This window comes from Arachis ipaensis, chromosome B1, assembly GCF_059453495.1.
Source record: "Arachis ipaensis isolate K30076 ecotype BB chromosome B1, ASM5945349v1, whole genome shotgun sequence".
NCBI classification, from domain to species: domain Eukaryota; kingdom Viridiplantae; phylum Streptophyta; class Magnoliopsida; order Fabales; family Fabaceae; genus Arachis; species Arachis ipaensis.
This window is the reverse complement of record NC_142436.1, coordinates 36,597,995-36,617,214: the sequence shown is the minus strand read 5'-3', so window position 1 is coordinate 36,617,214 and position 19,220 is coordinate 36,597,995. Positions and strand designations below refer to the sequence as shown.

Sequence of the window (19,220 nt, the reverse complement as noted above, 5' to 3'; positions counted from 1 at the left end):
TTATCCGCTCATCAATCACAAACATTAGAAAGTAAAGGAAACAACTATGAAAATAACTAACAAAACTCAAATGAAAACAAACCAAAAGAAAGAAAAATAGAAATACTTTACTCATGGTTGGGTTGCCTCCCAACAAGCGCTTCTTTACCGTCACTAGCTTGAGGGACAGCTCCTTTGCGGAGAATAATAAGGGCTCATAATTTCACCCCTTACAGTGAACTTTCTCCCTGTTCTCTCATGGATGAGCTCCATATGTTCTAGAGATAGGATTCTGTTCACAGTGTGTGGAATGACTAGACTGTCAGTGAAGACCACTCTCATTCCAGGTGAGAGGTCCTCAGTGGGGATCCTCTTTCCCCTCCAACCTTTAGGCACTTTCTTCTTTCTGCTGTCTTTCTCAAAGCTTGATGATGGTTACCCCACACCAAACTTTGGGTTGGTGTCTGGGGGCTCTGTTAGGCTTTGTATGAGAGAGATGGTGGAAGCACTAAGTGCTTGTCAATGGTGCCTTCTCCAACTGATGTAGAATGAGATTTATGAACCTTGAACACAAGACAGTCCTCATTCAGTTGCAGGACTAGCTCTCCTCTTTCTACATCAATCATGGCTCTTCCAGTGGTAAGGAATGGCCTTCCAAGGATGATAGACTCATCCATGTCCTCTCCAGTGTCAAGAATTACAAAATCAGCTGGGAGATAAATGTCTTCAACCTTCACTAGGACATCCTTCACCATGCCATATGCCTTTTTCAGTGACCAGTCTGCTATCTCTAATGAAATGTTGGCAGCTTACACCTCTAGAATTCCCAGTCTTCTCATCACAGAGAAAGGCATGAGGTTGATGCTAGACCCAAGGTTACACAAGGCCTTCTCAAAGGTAATTATACCTATGGTACAGGGAATCAGGAAGCTTCCAAGATCTGGCCTCTTCTGAGGCAGCTTCCTCTAAACCAGGGCACTGTACTGTTGGATAAGTACTGTAGGTTCTTCTTCCAATGCCTCTGTTCCATAAAATTTTGCATTCAGCTTCATGAGAATTCTCAAGTACCGAGAAACTTGCTCTTCTCTAGTTTCCTCTTTCTCAGCAAAGGAGGAGTATTCTTCAGACTCCATAATCTACAATAGGGCATTCAAGGGGACCTCTATGGTCTTCTCATAAGCTCTGATTTCCTTCAGTTCTTCAATAGGAGGGTCCCTGGTGGGCGTTGAACACCTCTCCCATTGTGGCGTTCAACGCCACAACTTGCTCCTCTTTCGGCGTTGAATGCCTAGCTACTCCTTTGTTGGCGTTCAACGCCAGAAGCTCCTCTTCAGATTTGGCCTCAGCTCCTACAGTGAGGGCTTTGCACTCTTCTCTTGGGTTTACATCAGTATTACTTAGAAGAGTATTAGAAGGGATCTCAGGGTTCCTCTTACTCAGCTGACCAATCTGTACCTCCAGATTCCTAATGGAGGATCTTGTTTCAGTCATGAACCTGTGAGTGGTCTTAGAGAGATCAGATACAATAGTTGCTAAGTCAGAAAGGCTTTGCTTAGAAGTCTCTATCTGTTGCTGAGAAGGTAGGAATAGTCGAACCTAGTCTGGTTTCTTCCACCTTGATTGTTGTTGAAGCCTTGCTGAGGCTTCTGTTGATCTCTCCATGAAAAGCTAGGATGATTCCTCTATGATGAGTTGTAGGTATTTCTATAAGGTTCAGTGTTGGGATTCCCTGAGGAATTTTCCATATAATTAACCTCCTCCATCATGGGTTGATCTGGATCATAGGCATCTCCTTCATAGGAGGCCTCTTGAGTGCTGTCGACTGTAGCTTACTATCTAGTCAGATACTGAGAGATCATGTTGACCTATTGGGTCAGGATCTTGTTCTGAGCCAATATGGCATTTAGAGTGTCAACCTCCAGGACTCCTCTCTTCTAAGATATCCCATTGTTCACAAGGTTCCTTTCATAAGTGTACATGAATTGGTTATTGGCAACCATATCAATGAGTTTCTGTGCCTCTTTAGGCATTTTCTTTAAGTGGAGTGAACCACCAGCAGAGTGATCCAATGCCATCTTGGACATCTCAGAGAGACCATCATAGAAGATATCTAGCATGGTCCAGTCTTAAATCATGTTAGGAGGGTATCTTCTGATCAGTTGCTTGTACTTCTCCCAAGCTTCATAAAGGGATTCACCCTCTTTCTGTTTGAAGGTTTGAACTTCCACCCTAAGCTTGCTCAACTTCTGGGGTGGAAAGAACTTGATCAAGAATACATTGACCACCTTCTCCCAAGAGTCTAGGCTTTTCTTAGGCTGAGAATCTAGCCAGAGCCTAGCTCTATCCCTTATAGCAAAGGAGAAAAGCATAAGCTTGTAAATCTCTGAATCCACTCCATTAGTCTTGATAGTATCAAAGATCTGCAAGAAATCAGAGATGAATCTGTTGGGATCTTTCTGTAGAAGTCCATGAAATTGGCAGTTCTTTGAACTAGAGTGACCAATTGAGGCTTCAGCTCAAAGTTATTTGCACCTAAGTCCTTTCTCTGTCTTTGAGTCAGGCTTTTTCAAAACTTGCTAGAATCATCCAAAAATCATCTAAAAACATAGGAAAAACACAAAAACTCAAAGTAGCATCCAAAAAGTGATTTTTGCATAAAAACCTACTAAAACTTAATAAAACTTAACAAAACATAACCAAAATACTATAAAAAATAATGCCAAAAAGCGTATAAAATATTCACTCAACAAAGAATCATGCATTCAACATTAAAGAGTTTAAGCTTAAAATTCAGGGGTAAATGTTAGCAAATAAAATGGTTTTGGTTAGCTGTTTCACTTATTCACAATACAACACAAATAGTTATGATCTTTCAAGTCCTCTATCCTGATTATATTATAAAATTCTTCCTTGAAGCAGCACCTTGAAGCAAGCTTATTTTCTTTTCTTTCACAGTGTATTTCTTTTATGAGGTGTCTTGTACCTTTGAGCTTAGTTTTGACTCTAAATGCATCAAATAAGATAAAAAAATAACACACATGCAAACAATTAAAGGAAAAAGGAACATATAGCAAATAGAACAAAATTCAACCACCTTAATTGTTATTGCCATCATCTCCATCATCTTCCTCATCGTCTTTATTATCTTCATCATCTTAGTGTGGTTCTCTAGCTCTCCACATCTCTTGTTGTTGCTCAAGAGATTGTTAGTTGATGTAACATTCCCATGGAGGAGTTGATTATGAATCCACTCACCAACCTTCGGATATGGTGCCATTGTTGGATTAGATACTTGTGTTCCCACAAATAGGTAGTTCACTTTGCACTCCATAGCTTGCTTGAAATTTCCGAGTACAACCCGTTAGTTTTCTTATTCATGCATGATGATTGATGAGACTCCCTTGGTTCAATTGTTCCATCCTAAGTTTCTCAAGAGATGTGGTCAGTTGTTGCCAATATTCATTAAGGGATAGAGATGAAACTTGAGGGATAGAGGATTGTGCTTCTTGAATTGGTTGAGGTGGAGAAGGTTGTTGAGCTTTCTTTCTTAGTGGCCTTGACCTTTGCATACATGGACTGAGCATCACCCTTTCCATTCTTTTGGGTTAACTGGGTGATCCACCTTGATTTACACATCTTCATCAAACTCAACCCCTGCTTCTTCACAAAGCTTATGAATGAGGCTTGGGAATCCAAGCCTTATTTTCTTTAACACACTCTCAGTTATGCGTTGGATATTAGGGGGAATAATTTCCTCCACATTTACCTCATCTCTGGTCAAGATACAGTGAATAAGAATGACTTTTTCTTTTGTCACTTCGGAGTTGTTAGAAGAGGGAATGATGGACCTCCTCACAAATTCAAACCAACTTCTTACTGCCAGAATGAGATCACTTCTTTTCAACTAATTTAGGTTTCCTTTAGAATCATTTTTCTATTGGGCCCCAGTATGAAAATATCATTTATGATATTATTGTACCTTGGACAAGTACTTAGTCTCTGTTTATAGATTATTATAGAAGAAGAGAAAGGAGATGGATCTCTCAATTTTAGAACTCTTTGGATCACATCGGGTCTGAAGTCCACAGGCTTACCTCTCACATAACTCATTGATGAGCGGATATTTTATACACTTTTGACATCATTTTCATATAGTTTTTAGTAGTTTTTATTTAGTTTTTATTGAGTTTTTATACGTTTTAGTGTTAAAATCATATTTTTAGATTCTACTATGAGTTTTTGTATTTTTGTACAATTTCAGGTATTTTCTAGCTGAAATTGAGGAGCTGGAGCAAAAGTCTGATTCAAAGACAAAGAAAGCCGTGTAGATGCTGTCCAGATCTGACCTGCTTGCATTCAGAAGAGTTTTTCTGGAGCTACAGAAGTCCAAATGGAGCGCTCTCAATGGCTATGGAAAGCTGACTTCCAGAGCTTTCCTTCAATATATAATACCATACTCTGCTTCGGATTAGAAGGCCCAAAATTGGTGTTCAACGCCAGCCATCTGACCATTTCTGGCGTCCAGCGCCAAAAAGGGATTCCAAGCTGGAGTCCAACGCCCAAAAAGGTGTCAGGACTGGAGTTCAACGCCCAAGAGACCCCAAGGCACTGGATCTCATCAAAACTTAGCCCAAACACTCACCAAGTGGGCCCCATAAGTAGATTTTAGCACTAAATAGACTGTTTTACCCTTACTAGTCATCTGTTTAGTATTTAAAGTGTATTTTACATAATCATTAGACATCACGCACACTTTACAGCCCTATTTTTCATTTTACATTGTATTTTACTTCAGTATGAGTTTCTAAACCTCATAGGTTGAGGGGAGGAGCCCTGCTGAGTCCTTTGAATTAATAAAAGTACTACTATTTCTCTTCGATCCGTGTTTGATTAATTCTAAGATGTATATTCGTACTTCATCGTGGTGAATAGGATGATCTAACCAATTTCATCACATTAAGACGAATGTGCCTGACAAACACCCACATCTACTTGGGTTAGAATATGTCTTTCACTAGACAAGGACGACCAACAGCTTGAATATACATCTCTCAGACGGCTAATTCATGACTTCGTTGGAAACTTCTTGAGACATCAGTTCAGCCAATTTCTGGGGAGATTAGGGTCTCTGTGGTAGAGACTAGAACCCAAAGATGCAACATTCTCTGATCCGAAAGATCCGACCTTGTCTGTGGCATTTTGAGTAGGATCATAAAGGAGAATAGACTGTACGTGCTTCACCCTCAAGTAGAGATGGATCCACACTAAACCTGGGGTTCAGATCTGGAGGAGTGTCAATCACATACAGCCTGCCATTGAAGAAATCACTCACAAGCAAAGAGAGCAGTAGTACCAGAGTTAATTCAGAAAGACAAAGCAACTCCAACTCTCAATTCTATTCCTATCATTTATTCCAATTAGAATAACAAGTACTTATACAAAGTTCTAAATATAAACCTTTTGATTTCGCCTGACTAAGACCTGCAAGATAACCATAGCTTGCTTCAGACCACAATCTCCGTAGGATCGACCCTGATTCGCTCAGGTATTACTTGGATGACCCAGTTCACTTGCTGGTACTGCCCGTACGAAAAGGTGTGGGGTTTGCATGTGCATACCACTCATATAGGTGGGTTCTAGTTGTCTTTCCATTGCGGTGTTTGTATAAAACTCTTGGTCTAGTAAGAGCCCCACTTGGCTAGGTGGGTTACACATAGTTGCCCATTTTTGCCTTTGGCTTTGTTTGCAGATACCTAGGTAAAACCCTCTTTTTATCTCAAATCCCACCTCGAGTATCACTAGTTTATGGGTTGTCCACCCATAAAATTGATGCTCATGGAAGGGAGAACGGAACCATTCCTCATCATGTTGAGGTTCGACGGGTGCCTAGCCCTTTCTTTTTCTTGATAAAGAGGCATCAACTTTGGAAGACATGGAATGAATAAATATGAATGAAGTAGAACCGCAATACCAAACTTAGAGAGTTGCTTGTCCTTAAGCAAGAATATGAATATAAGAAGGAAGGAGAGGGACAAAGAGAGGGTGAAATAGGGAAGGAGTATAGATTGTAAAGGTGAAGAAGGTTATGATATGAAGAAAAGAGAGAGAAGAGGGGTGATGCTTCAGTTGGTTAAAGAAGTGGGGAATGAGTGCAAAATGAAGAGTGTGCGTTGCATGAATTTATAGGGTTGTGGTGGTGTGGATCATGTGGTGAGAGATGAGAATGGAGATCCAATAGTTTGCATGCATTGGTTGTAACCGAGGAGCTTTATAGAGAATGTAAGATGATGTAAGAGTGTGTAAGAGAGTGGTATTGGATATGGTTTTGGTGATGGTGAGTGGTGTATATTTGTTGGAAGGCTAAAGGACAAAATGTGTAAGTGGAAGAAGGCTTGAAGATAAAATTTGTAAGAATAAAGAGATGGTGAGTAGTTGGCATGGTCAAAGGGGTATTAATGCAAGAGAGGACCTATGCATGTAGATGTATGATGACAATGAAAGACTAATGCATGTGTTCTTGGTAGATGAATTATAAATGCATGTGAGTAGTGCAATTAAGGATGTGCAAGTGAATTGTGCATGCACGCAATAATGGCTATGGTTCAGTTATATAGGTTCATGAGGAATGCAATATAAAGCTAGAAATGTGGCATGAAGTGAGCCAAGAGTTACATGTACTTAAGGAATGAATTAAGCCATGCATGCATAACCTACCTTCTCTTGCAACAATTGCATATGAAAAATACTAAATAGAATGTAAAAATAGTTGAAGCAATATGAAAAATAAAATGCAATGCATAGTAAGCATTAAAAACTACATAAAAGAATGACCTAATTATTGCGATTGCGTGAAAAAAATGTGGTGCAAGTGATGAACGGATTTTTGCTAGTAAAGAATTTCACAAATGAAATTTCGTTGAAAGTATAGTTTCTAAACCAACAAAGAATCCTTTCATACAAAAATTCAATTGTCACAAGTAACAATTCCAATAAAAGTAATAACCGAAGTATTCAAACCTCGGGTCGTCTCTCAAGGAATCGCAGGGAGGTGTAGTTATTACTGGTCATGGAAAAGTATCTTTTTGGATTTTTGAAATAAGGAACAAGGAAATAAAATGGCAAGAAATTAAACTAATAACTAAGAAAAGGCTCTTGGCAAGGTATGAGAACTAGACGTCCTATCCTAGTTATCCTTATCAATTGTTATGAGAATTGTCCATTGCTCCCACTTAGTTAACCTCTAACTATGAAGGAAATTCAAGTGGACAAATCAATTTGATTCCTCAAGTCCTAGCCAACTCCTAAGGAAAGACTAGCTTTAGAGGGATCCAAATCAACCAGCAATTTTCAATTATCAATCAACAAAGGAGTTTGATAACTCAAGAGTCTCCAATTACTCAACCAAAGCCAAGAACATAAAAGTCTAACTTAAAACCCTCCCAAGCATTTTAACAAACACTTGGAAGGGATAACATAAAAACATACAAAACTAACAAGGAATATGAAATCTAAATAACCAATTTCAAACATCAATGACTAACAAATAAAGAAAGCAATCATAAATATGAAATACCTCAAATTGCATTAAATAGAGAAATCAAATCTAACAAGAGAATTCATTAACCAAATAGCAACATAAAGTAATCAACAAAGGAATTAAATAAACTAGAATACTAGAACAATTAAGAGTGGAAGAGAAACTAAATTGACGCAAAGTAGAATCTAAAATTAAGAAAAGCTAAACCTAAAATCCTAAAACCTAGAGAGAGGAGAGAGCCTCTCTCTCTCTCTAGAAAACTACATATAAAACCTAAATTGTGAATGAATTGATGAATGAATGAATGATGTGTGATTCCCCCACTCTGCAGCCTCTAATCTGTGTTTTCTGGACCGAAAACTAGGCCAAAAGTAACCCAGAAATCGCCTCCAGCGTTTTTTGATGCGTCCAGCACGTGGTTCTGTCACGCGTACGCGTCGATTGAACTTTCGCAAGGTCACGCGTACGTGTGATCCATGAGTGCGTATCGCCTAACAGCATGGCAACTATGGCAAATTATATATCATTTCGAAGCTCGGATGTTAGCTTTCCAACGCAACTGGAACCGCCTTATTTGGACCTCTGTAGCTCAAGTTATGATCGATTTAGTATGAAAAGGTCAGGCTTGACAGCTAGCAATTCCTTCAATTTCTTGTATTCCTTCCACTTTTGCATGCTTCCTTTCCATCCTCTAAGCCATTCCTGCCCTATAAACCCTGAAATTACTTAACACACATATCACGGCATCGAATGGTAATAAGAGGGGATTAAACATAGCAAATTTAAGGCCAAAGAAGCATGTTTTCAATCATAGCACAAAATTAGGAAGGAAAATGTAAAACATGCAAATTTTATGAATAAGTGTGAGTTTAGTGGATAAAATCCACTCAATTAAGTAGAAAATGTACCACAAAATAGTGGTGCATCAGCAAGTAATGAATATCATATGCATAAATGAAAGGTGTCAACACCAAACTTAGTATGGTAATACCATGCTTAGTTTGCCACATTCATTATAAAGTTGGGCCAAGTAACCAGTGAGATTGACATTCAACCTCGGTGTGAGAACACCAAACTTATTATATGCAATACATACAAACTAAAAGGAATGAAATGCTAAATAAGAGCAGAGATTACCGAATGATGGATTACCTCCCATTAAGCGCTACTTTAACGTTACTAACTTGACGGTGCGACTCCTTTAGGTGATGAGTTGAATAGTTCTTTGACTATCTATGTTGCCTCCAAGGTAGTGCTTAAGTCTCTGACCATTGACAATGAACTTCCTCCTAGAACTCTCTTCCATAATCTCTACATAACCATATGGTGACACCTTGGTGATAGTGAAAAACCCAGACCATCTAAACTTCAACTTTTCTGGGAAGCGGTTTAGCCTTGAATTGAAGAGAAGCACCATTTGTCCAGGCTCAAATGTTCTTGTGGAGATCCTCTTGTCATGCCACATTTTGGTTTTCTCCTTGTAAAGCTTGGCATTCTCATAAACCTCCACTCTAAACTCATCAAGCTCATGTAGTTGAAGTAACCTCTTCTCCTCCGCAGCCTTTGTATCAAACTTAAGAAACTTTGTTGCCCAATATGCTCTATGCTCTAGCTCCATTAGCGAGTGACAAGCTTTGCCATAGACAAGCTGATAAGGTGACATCCCAATGGGATCTTGAAGGCCATTTTGTAAGCCCAGAGAGCATCATCAATCTTATTTTCCCAGTCTTTTCTTGAAGCTCTCACCGTCTTCTCAAGGATTCTATTAAGTTCTCTATTTGAGATCTCCACTTGACCACTAGTTTGAGGATGGTAAGGGGTGACCACCTTGTGCTTGACTCCATATCTTTGGAGAAGCGTACCCAATTGCTTGTTGCAAAAGTGACAACCTCCATCACTAATCAAAATTTTTAGAACACCAAACTTACTGAATATATACTTCTTGAGGAAGTTAAGCACCAATCTAGCCTCATTAGTAGGCAAAGGTACGACCTCCACTCATTTGGAAATATAATCAACAGCCACCAAGATATAATTGTTGGAGTAAGAGGAAGGGAATGGTCGCATGAAGTCTATTCCCCACATATCAAACAACTCTACTTTCAGGATAGAAATTTTGGGGCATTTTATTCCTTTTGGGAAAATTCCCAGCTCTTTGACAGTAGTCACAATGTTTCACAAATTCTCTATCTCTGTATTGTAGTCCTTTCTCCACCAAAATGTCCACCGTACTCAGAACCATATCAATGCAAGAGAAATTCTTTAGTCTCTTCATCCGAGATGTATCTTCAGATTATGCCATCCAAACACCTCTTGAACAAGTAAGGATCATCCTATAAGAAGTACCTAGCATCATGATGTAACTTCTTTGCTTGTTGCTTAGTAAATTCTTTTGGAATGATCCTCCTAGCCTTATAATTTACCATGCCGGCAGACCAAGGTGCCTTGTGTATTACAAAGTGTTGCTCATCAGGAAATCCTTTATTCAAGGGAATTTGATGAGCTTGAGCTTCCACTGGTTCAAGTCTAGAAAGATAGTTAGCTACTTGACTTTTAGAACCCTTTCGGCTCTAATTTTAATATCAAATTTCTAAAGGAGAAGCACCTATCTCATTAACCTTGGTTTAGCATCCTGCTTGGTCAAAGGATACTTAAGAGCAGAGTGATCAGTGTAGATAATTACTTTTGAATCAATTAAATAGGACCTAAACTTATCAAATACAAAAACCACAACTAGAAGTTCATTTTCTGTTGTGTGATATAATTCTTTTGGGTATCATGCATTGAGAACACGGCTTGCATAATATATGACATGTAATAACTTCTCTTGTCTTTGCCCTAAAATTGCTCCTATTGCAATCATCACACATTAACTCAAAAGGTGAAGTCTAATTTGGTGGAGCAATAATGGGTGCAAAGACAAGCTTAGCTTTAAGAGTTTCAAAAGCATGCAAGTATTCATGATAAAAAAAATAAAAGGAATATCAGTAACCAAAAGATTGCTCAATGATTTAGTAATTTTTGAAAAATCCTTCATAAACCTCCTATAAAATTCAACATGACCAAGAAAATTTCTTATTGCCTTCACATTCATAGGAGGTGGTAATTTCTCAATTACCTTCATCTTAGCTTTGTCAACTTCTATGCATTTGCTTGAGATGAGGTGTCCAAGAATAATACCTTTATTTACCATAACATGACATTTCTCCCAATTCAAAACAAGGTTTGTTTCTTGGCACCTTCTCAAAACTAAAGCTAGATGTTGCAAGCAAGCTTCAAAAGAATCACCAAAAGTAGAGAAATTATCCATAGATACCTCAATGAATTTTTCAACCATGTCATAAAAATGAAAAGCATGTACCTTTGAAAAGTGGCAGGAGCATTGAAAATTTCGAAAGGTATGAGACAGTAGGCAAAGACATCAAACGGGAAAGTGAATGCCATTTTCTCTTTCATGATTGGGTTCAGCCGCCTCTGTGCTTGCACTAATGGTTTGGAGTCTTCTTCAAGTAAGATTTTATGCATGCACATTGCTGGGTTTATTCCTTTAAGATCACCAATGGTCCACCCAAGAGCACTTTTATGATCTTTCAACACCTTGGGCAAATCTTTTTCCTCATTAAATCTTAGAAAAAAGCTTATAATTACTGAATATGTGTTGTTGTCACCAAGAAAAGCATATTTAAGATTGGGAGGCAGAGGCTTTAGCTCAAACTTGGGTGCCAACTCACCTTTTTGTACATTAATTATAGCTTTTCTAGTGGTAAAGAATGGCCTTCCTGATATAATAGAGGCATTGGTATCTTTCTCCATGTCAAGGATTATAAAATCAGCAGAGCGTATGAATTTACCCACTTTCACTAACAAGTTCTCAACTACTCCATGTGGGAACTTAATGGAACGATCTACAAGTTGAAGAGAGATCTTTGTGGGATTTACTTCATCAATTTGCACCTTCTTCATCAAGGAGAGTGTCATGAGATTAATGCTATCCTGCAAGTCACAAAGAGCTCTTTTAATGGTAATCTCACCAATGGTTCAAGGAATTAAGAAACTCCCAGAATCCTTTTACTTTTGGGATAAATTATTTTGTATGATTGTACTACATTCCTTAATGAGGACTACTGTTTCATCCTCCTTCCAATTTCTCTTCTTTGCTAGAAACTCCTTCATAAACTTTGCATAGAGAGACATTTGCTCCAGGGCTTCAACAAAAGGAATATTAACTTGTAGCTTTCTGAAAACCTCTAAGAACTTAGAGAATTTCTTTTCCTTGATTTTTTTTTTGTAGTCTTTAAGGGTATAAAATTCTAGGCTTGTATTCTGGCACTTTAACCTTGTCTATGGGTTACTCTTTTGAAGCTTGAATTGGTTGTGCAAGGGAGTTTGTAGGGTTGTATTTCTCTTGAGGAATGACTTTTTCTATGGCTTCTTCATCTTGCTTGTTATTGCTTGTGGCTTCTTTACCTACCACTTTTTCACTCTTCAAATTAATAGCCTTACATTCTTCTCTTGGATTTAGAATTGTGTCACTGACAAAGGCATTTAAGGGCTTCTCAGTAATTTTCTTGGCTAATTGGCCCATTTGAACTTCCAAGTTTTGGATGGAGGCTTTGGTCTCATGTATGAATTTGTGTTGGATTGAACAAAATTAGAAGTGTGTTGAGAGATTTTTTCTAGGACAACTTTAAGAGGGGAAGGCTTTTGAGAAATTTGGGATGGTTGTGATGATTATGATGATTAGTAAAGAGTATTGAAATTGTTTTGATGAGAGTTGTTGTTAAAGTTATTTTGTCTCTGACCTTGATTATCCCATCCAAATTTAGGATGATTTCTCCATCCAGGGTTGTAGGTTTTAGAGAATGGATAATTGGAAAGTGGCCTAGAAGAGTTCTCCATGTAATTTACTTGCTCAATAGAGGATTGGCCAAGCTCACAACTTTTATCTTGAAGGACTCCTCCACCTATGTCATAGAAAATACCTTATGTACTCATTGTTGAAACTCGCATATTTTCTAGTTGCTGAGTAATTGCATTGATTTGTTGGGACATAGGCTTGTTTTGTGCTAGAATAGTATCCAGTGTATCCAACTCCGTCACTCCTTTCTTCATTGTTCTTTCGGAGAAATATAGGTATTGATTATGGGCCACCATCTCAATTAATTCCAAGGTTTTATCAGTGGTCTTTTTCATATACATAGATCCTCCAGTAGAGTTGTCCAATGAGTTCCTTGAAGCAAGGGTAATCCCATCATAGAAGATCTGGAGTTGCACCCAGTAAAATTCAGTTAAATAGTAATTAAATAAGTAATTAATTAAATATGGCCAATAATAGTTAAGGAATTTAAACTTTATAATTCAGAAAGTAGAAATAATTGGAATACAAATTAAAATGCTAATCTTAAAGATTTTATCCTAAAATCAGGCCATTGGGCTAAAATGAGTAAACCGGGCCCAAGTGGGCCCAAGTCCATATATGTATAACACTCCAAACTCAACACACTTCCCATTGAGAGACGAATAGGAGAAGAAGAGAGTGAGAAATCCTAACTTCTTTAATCTTCAATCTGTCGTAACTTTCTCTTTGGAGTTCCGATTGTCACACCATTTACGGCCACACGAAGCCCGTCTCCTCATCTTCATTTCTATCCAGAAATTTTATAAACATCTCCCTCACTAAACTATAGTTTCATTTTTCCCATGATAATCATATTTTTGGCTTTTGTGTTCATAAAAGGTTTAATTACTCTGTTGGTCCCTATAGTTTTGTGAAATTCTCAATTAGGTCCCTATACTTTTTTTCTTTTTAATTGGGTCCCTGCACCAAATTTTTTTTTCAATTAAGTCCCTCTTAGTAGTAATTGGCTTAATTTTATAGGGACCTAACTAAAAAAAGAGAATTGGTACAAGGACCTAAATAAAAGGAAAAAAAAGTGTAGGGACCTAATTAAAAAAAAACTGGTGCAAGGACTCAATTAAAAGAAAAAAAAGTATAGGGACCTAATTGAAAATTTTGCAAAACTATAGGGATCAGCAGAGTAATTAAATCTTTATAAAATTTGGTGATTCTTGTGTTTAGGAGGACCTCTAGCTTGCGTTCTAGCTAGGTTTCATCACTAATTTCAGTGGATAAAGGTAAGAGACACTTTACCCATGTGTTCATGAAGTTTTATGAAGTCCTAGTCATTGAATATTGTGTATGTTATGTGAAAATAGAATGGATTGGTATTAGAGGCATTAAGTTGATCATTGGTGGTGCTTGAGCTTGGTGGAGGTGAACTTGGAGTCTAAACTTGGTGAAATTCAAGAATTGAGGGTTTGATCTTGGCTTCCTAGAGGTACGGTTTAAGTCTTATTTAAATACCATGTAATATGATATGAAATCCTAGGCTAGATGTCCGGAGGAATAAGCTTGAATTGTGTAATTGGATAGAATTGATATGTTAAATTGATACATTGTTGAATTTAATTTTGGTTGGTGATTGTGCATTTATGAATTATGAGTTGAGTTGATAAATTTTGGGCCGGAGGCCGTGAAAGGTAAGCTTGGTAAGTTGATGAAATGCATTGAATGTTTATGCATGAAATTAAGATGTAAAAATGATAATTTAGTATTGTAATGTGTAAATTAAGTAGGCTTGAACTTGGTTGATAGTAAACGAGTGAATTGGGATAGTTCAGAGGTATTATATTGATGTAAAAAACTGACGTGGCTTGTGAACCTCTTGGAAATTAGTAAATTCTATTTTTGGATAAAAACTAATTTTTGGCCAACTTCAGCGGGTCATAACTCGGTCCTCAGAGTTGGAAATTCAATGAAATTATATTTTTATGAAAATTTATTTAATGATCTTTCCAATGGATCAAGAATGGTTGAAAAATGAGTTTTATATAAAACGTTATAAAAGTTCAAAATTGGGTTGAAAAACTGAATTTCTGCAGTATATCAGATTTTTGAAAATCTGGTATGCATGCGTACGCGAAGTTGTCATGCGTACGTGAGTAAATGGTTCTGCCAGTACTCTCGCATACGCAACAGTGATCTGCGTACGCGACAATGCCATTTTTGAAACTCATGCGTATGCGGCAATGTCACGCAACGCCAGCAAGTTTTTCGTCAAGTATCCTCGCGTACGCGAAGGTGGTCCACATACGCGACTTTTTAAAATTTTGAACTCATGCATACGCGGAAGGCATGCATGCGCATGACCTCCTGTTTTGTTGAAATAAATTTTTAAGTTCTCGACCATTCTTCTAGGCTTCTAAACCTCTGTAAATCCTGTTATGAGTCTAGAGCTAGTGTAATAGAAGGAATAGGAGTTAGGAATGAGACCTAATGAGTCGATACAATGAAGTGAAGAAAGATAGATTGAATGTAATCCGAAATGATGATGATTGATTTTGATTGAGGATGATTTTGATAATGAAGGATGATGATGATTAATTTTAATTATGATTTTGAATGAATTAAAATGAGATTGAGGGGAATTTGATAATGAAATTGACTCGGATTGAGATATACCTGCGTGGGTAGATGTAGTGGCGTTATTCCACTTACTCCAGGTTATGATTTGAGATTTTGAGGTAGATGCAAGGATGGTGGCTTTATCCCGCTTGCTCCCAATTTGTATTTGATCTTCTAGGGTAGATGCAAGGATGGTGGTTTTATCCCGCTTGCTCCTAAAAGTTGACCCTCCGTCGCAAGATATGGCCGAACACTTTGACCTTTCCGGATATTATTCCTTCAAGAGATGTAAATCCCTCTTGAGAGATGCGTGCATGCAGGGACTGTCTAGGGTTAGCTACCAGACATGTCGGACTTGCCTGTATAACTGACAGATGATATCATCGGCCATAGGGCAGGCATACATCATTTGTATTTGATTGAATTATTTGGGATTGCTACTTGTCTTGGCTTGTTTAATTGTGTATATTAAGTGACTATGTGCTAATTGTTTTACCTGGATCTACTTGTGTATTACTTGTTTGTCTTGCTTGTGTTTGAACATCTGAGAGGTCCCTCATGCTGGTGTCAGTTGACATTGAGGGCTATTCTATTTGGAGTTTGGAGAGTTATGAAACTTTAAAGAAGGTGAAGTAGATTATAATCCCCTATAATAGTTACCTAATTATGGATTAGTGAGAACCTGAGATGGAACGACTGATATATGAGAGTTTAAGATTGCTTAGAGAGTTCTTGTTACCTTATATCGAATCTATTTGCCATTTTTACTATGCTAAAAATGCATGGGTTGGGGGTTCTTATTCCGTATATATTCCTTATTTTTCAGATGTAGGTCCTAGTGCTCTGTAGTAAGCTAGAGTATGTCTGGAGATGGTGAAGTTTTGTTTGAATTCTATTTTGTATTTTGCTTAGATTTATCCCCCGTTATTTTGGAAAAATTTAATGATGTATATGTATACATTTTCTTTTGAAACCTTGCCTACAGAGGATTTGATTTATTTGGGGAGAAATAGGAATTGCTATCAACTATTTTTCTTGCTGTAACCCTAGCTGACCTAAAATTCGCAAGTCGTGACTAGTGGTTATTATATAGGGTTAAGTACTTTTTTCGTCCTTAACGTCTTGGGTGAAAATTAAAATCGTCTCTGACTTTTTTTTGTTATTAAAATCATCCTCAACGTTACAAAACGTTATAAAATCATCCTTTTGTCCATAATAATTTTTGAAATGACATAAAAATCCTTTCCTAATATTACTACCCAGTACCCGCAGTACCCCACCCATTACCCCCACCCCCATTACCCCACCCCTTTCCACCTAAAACAGAAAAACCAAAATGTTGGGGCTTGTCACGCCTCCATCGTTCTTCATCTCTCTCTCTCTCTGCTGGGGCTTGTCGCACCGCCGTCGCTGGTCTTCTCCATCGCCGCCGTCGCCGGTGTTCCCCATTGCCGCCGTCACCGGGGTTTAGCCGTTCCGTCGCTGCTAGGCCAACCCTCTACTGCTCCTCTCATCTACTCTATGCATCCGAAGGTTTTCTCTTCGCCGTCGCGGGGTTTGAGCTCTGGTTCCTCTCCCGTCACCTTATGTTCTGCTGCGCCGCCATCGTTAGAGTTTCAACCGCTCCGTCGTCGCTGGGCAAGGGTTTCCTTGCTCCCCTATCATTGATGTACACTTGCTCTGTCTGTACTATCGCTGGCAAGGGTTTCGTTCTTCATTTTTTTAAGTTTTTTAATTTTTGAAGAACATAAACATCATTTCTTTCTTTCTAATTCTTTTAATATCTGTTGTTGCTGATTTTAGATTTGAAATTGCAGTTGATGATTGCTGAATTATTTTTTAATTTAAAATTTCTGTTAAATGTATTTTATTGATGATTGCGGTTGATGATTTCTGTTAAATTGCTGAATTATTGCGGTTGATGATTTCTATTAAATTGTTGAATTGTTGCACAAAGAAAAGGGTTTAGGTGGAAAGAAAAAGGTTGGGGGTAGTGGGTGGATGGTAGTGATTTAGGATGATGAACTGGTAATAGAGAAAAAGGTGTGATGGTTATGACGCCAATGGTGATGGTTATGGTGACAGTGGTGGTGGCTGTAAGGAAAGGGAGAAAGAGATGCCTAGCAACGGTGATGATGATGCAGAGGTTAGTGGTGAGGGTAGAGAGGGTTTTTCAATTTTTGTTTAAGGGCAAAATTGTCTAAAAAATATTTTTTATGGACAAAAGGATAATTTTATAACGTTTTGTAACATTGAGGATAATTTTAATAACAAAAAAAATTGGGGACGATTTTGATTTTCACCCAAGACGTTAAGGACGAAAAAAGTACATAACCCTTATTTTATATATATATATATATATATATATATATATATATATATATATATATATATATATATATATATATATATATTCTGTTTTACTCTATTCTTCCTTTAAGTTTTTATTTTACCTCGCTTTTCCGAACGCGTTATATCTTTCGAGATGTGTGTGTTTACGCTCGCAATTTTCTTTAGTTCCTTTTCAGGCTTCTCGTTTAATAATTTCTTATAACTATATATGTATCATAACTCTACCTCGAGTCATACCAATTTATTGTCGTAGACTTATGACTCAAGCATAAGAATATGAATTGTAGGGTGTTACACACCTAGTCAGAGAACATATCCGGGGGCACTTTCTCAACATTTCCTTGTACATCTCCCAAGCTTCATAGAGAGATTCTCCATCTTGCTATCTGAATGTCTAGATCGTCGTTCTCAGCTTTGTCAACCTTTGAGGTGAGAAAAATATGGTTAAGAAATTGCTTACCAAATCATCCCATCTTGCTATGCTCTCATTTCGTTGAGTTTCAAGCTAGTGCTTGGCCCGGTCCCTTACAGAGAATGGGAACAACAACAACAACCGGTAGACCGTAGCAGGGACTCCATTAGTTTTGACCGTGTCACATATTTGGAGAAAGTTGGAGATGTGCTGGTTAGGATCTTCTTGAGGACTCCCACAAAATTAACAGTTTTATTGTACAAAGGTAATAAGTTGGGGCTTCAATTCAAAGTTTTTGGCATTCACATTAGGTGTTACAATGCTACTGCACAATTCCCAGGATTAGGAATAGTAAAAAACTCAAGAGTCCTCCTAGCTGGATGGGCATTAATGACATTGTGTGCCATGGCATTATTTCAATTTCTCTCTCAATGTCTTCTTCAATTCTCTGGTCTCTATCTTGCTTTCTTTGTTGCTGGTGCGCGTGTACGCAAACCCCACACTGTTCGTACAGTTGTAGTACCAGCAAGTGCACTAGGTCGTCCAAGTAATACCTGAGCGAGTCAAGGCCGATCCCACGAGGATTGTGGCTTGAAGCAAGCAATGGTTGTCTTGCAGATTTTAGCCAGGCGGAATCAGAAGTTTGTATATGGAGTTGGATGAAGTATCATGAAACAATGAAAGCAATAATAGGAATAGAGTTGAGAGTCGGAGTTGCTTTGTCTTTCTGAATGAACTCTGGTATTACTGTCTTCCTTGCTTGTGAGTGATCTTCTTCTATGGCATGTTGTAAGTGATCAAAGCCATTGCCTGTGGTTATTGATCTCCTCTGCTACAGGTCAAACGCCATTGCCCGTGGTCATTCAATCTGACGGAGGGTGAAGCTCTTAGCAAGTCATTCTCTTGGCGATCCTTCTCAAAACACCACAGACAAGGTCGAATCTTCCGGAGCAGAGAACACTGCTTCTTTGGATTCTAGCATATTCCATGGAGATCATAATCTCCCTGGAAATTGGCTAAACTAGTTTCTCGAGAAGTCCCCAATGAAGTCGTGGATTAACCGTTTGAGAGATGTATAAACATAGCTGTTGGCCCGTGCTTTCCTTCCAAGTATTCACATGAACCCAAGTAGACACGGGTGTTTGTCAGGAACGTTTCTCTTAATGTGATGAATAGAGCTAATTTGTCAAATCATCCTATTCACCACAATGAAGATCGGATATACATCTCAGAGATAGATCAAACACGGATCGAAGAAGAAATAGTAATACTTTTATTAATTCATAGGACTCAGCAGGGCTCCTCCCCTCAACTTAGGAGGTTTAGAAACTCATACTAAGGTAAAACAATGATAAATGTGTATGATGACTGAAAGTGTCTCTAAAACTCTGAATTACATAAATAAAATCCCTTAAATACTAAATAGATGACTAGTAAGGGTAAAATAGTCTATTTAATACTAAAATCCACTTCTG

General features: G+C 38.0%; 1 non-coding gene across 1 annotated transcript; it reads left to right on the top strand.

Moving 5' to 3' along the window:
- The first annotated feature begins 2,107 nt into the window (after window positions 1–2,107).
- LOC148576221 (small nucleolar RNA R71) lies at window positions 2,108–2,216 on the top strand. The gene has a single exon (XR_015904238.1). It is a non-coding gene; the product is annotated as a small nucleolar RNA R71 (small nucleolar RNA).
- The last annotated feature ends 17,004 nt before the right edge of the window (window positions 2,217–19,220 follow it).